This window comes from Miscanthus floridulus, chromosome 6, assembly GCF_019320115.1.
Source record: "Miscanthus floridulus cultivar M001 chromosome 6, ASM1932011v1, whole genome shotgun sequence".
Lineage (NCBI taxonomy): Eukaryota > Viridiplantae > Streptophyta > Magnoliopsida > Poales > Poaceae > Miscanthus > Miscanthus floridulus.
Window position 1 is genome coordinate 49,150,607 of NC_089585.1, and position 2,152 is coordinate 49,152,758.

A 2,152-nucleotide genomic window follows, 5' to 3' on the forward strand; every position below is an offset into this window, starting at 1 on the left:
AAATGTTGCATGTCAGTTTTGGGATACATTTATATAGGGCTTTAGTTAATTCTTGTAATTGCTGTTTTCTTGGAAAATGCTTAATAAATAGAATATACATCAGAAAAATATGATTCCAATTTGGTTGATCTATTCTTGAGATGTACTTTCTATGAAAAATATATGCCATGCTTGTTCTGTAGAAAAATATGGCTATGTGATTTAGGTGCATTTATTTGCTATTTCTTGTAAAATTGCTAGAGCCAAAAATATGAATAAAACATGTAGGTGAAACTTTTGTACAGTGATTGTATGCTATGTAAATCATGGGAAAAATACCAAATCTGTTGTTTGACACTTTTCATAGTACAAAGTATTTTCATGCTTAATTATCAACCATAGCTTGTCATTTTCGTGTAGGCTGTTATACTTATCCACATGCAATGAAAATTTTATGGTAGACTAATTATTGGCTAAGGAAGCTACTATAATTTTCTCATAATTTTATGAGCACCAGAAATATATGTTGCTGTTGTAGCCCTAGTTTAAAATGAAATAAAATAATCTTCTTTAATGCATGTTTAGTTAATAATGTTTGCTTTGGTGTATCTTTGAAGCATCTTAGCTTGCTGTGGTGACTTGGCATGTTAGTACAGTGGTTGTAGTAGTAGTATAGTAGTACATATTCCATGGTTAATTACCTAATTTGTCTAAGGCCGGTTGGTTATATGATATTGGATTACTCTTACATATCTCCTATCTGTTGTTCATTTCTGTGCTATTCTCCATGGTTGCTAGGGCTGCCCGAGGATCAAACAGGATGTCGGAATGATAGTTGAGGTAGTTGGCCTTGGACTTGGCTCCCTGACGTGGAATCAAACATAATCTACGCTAAGCCTGGTTCATTTGGTATAGGAAACCATACATGGGCCTTACACCATTTTGATCTTCCGTTAGGTAGAGGTAACTATTGTTATGACGGAGAATGACACACCGATCCGGCTTCAGATCGAAAGATCGAACCCTGCAATCTTAGCACCACAGCTCCTCTGGTTATCAACCAAGTCACGGACTAGGTTGACCTCACCAAGAAGGCTAATCCCTGCCTGTGCAACAAAGAACACAAGCAAGAATAAGAAAGAAAGCAACTAAATTGCAGATGAATGATTAATCTCACAAAGTTGGGGTCTCACAAACCGATGAACAGCGAAACTGTTCTTGATAGATTAATCTAAGCAAAACCTAAAACCTAATGACGGTGGTGGCGTATAATTATAAAGGTCTTAGGGTCGTCGCCTACCCTAGACACGCCCCCTAATGGGCCCAAACACGATACACGGTCCATCGGACCAAAAGACGGTGTTGAAGCACCCTGGCAGATTCTGGATGCTGACTTGTTTCGACGATTCCCGTTGATTCTAAAAGGGTTTTGATGTGAGACCACTTAGATTGGCTTCCTTATCAAATTAGCTTTCCAACCATATATGGATCGTCAAAAACGGAGTCCGGATGCGTCCTGGGTGACCAGTTTAAGGTAGACTGGTCTTGGATACCGAGGCAAACTCGAAATCATATTGGATCGGGCCTCTAGTTTCTGTTGGACGTCCTAGTCATCATCACCTCCACCACGTCCTATAAGTCCCTCATGACCCTCTCCAATGTTCCTAAGCAAGATAACATTATTAGGTAGTAGTCTATTCTCAAAAGTATGAAAAGAATCGCTTAAGAACGAGCTCACCTCTAAATTGAGTTGACGCATTCGAGCCCGGGTCATTGGACCTTGCATAACGGTTGGAGGATCAGCGTGTACATCTGAAGGAGTGATGTCCTCATCAACGTCCATCTTGGTTGATAGTGCACACACCTCCTCTGATACTTCTTCACTCTTATTGCATGCTTGAATATTGCATTGAGACCAGCCTTGGTTAGAGGCTATATTTTTCATAAGGGTTTTAGCTTTTCTAAGGGTGAGTGACATAAATGATCCTCCAGCAGTAGCATCGAGTTGTTCATGAGCTTTCTGAGTTAATACATGGTAAAAGCTTTACATGAGCAACCAATCTTCCATCCCATGATGAGGACAATCTGAAATGTATTCTTGAAAACATTCCCATGCCTCTAGAATGGTCTCTCCTTTCTGCTGTTGAAAATTAGAAATCTTTCCTCTTAAGGC

General features: G+C 39.4%; 1 non-coding gene across 1 annotated transcript; it reads left to right on the forward strand.

Moving 5' to 3' along the window:
* Positions 1-2,045: 2,045 nt before the first annotated feature.
* On the forward strand, positions 2,046-2,152 carry LOC136462069 (small nucleolar RNA R71). Its single transcript, XR_010760591.1, has one exon. It is a non-coding gene; the product is annotated as a small nucleolar RNA R71 (small nucleolar RNA).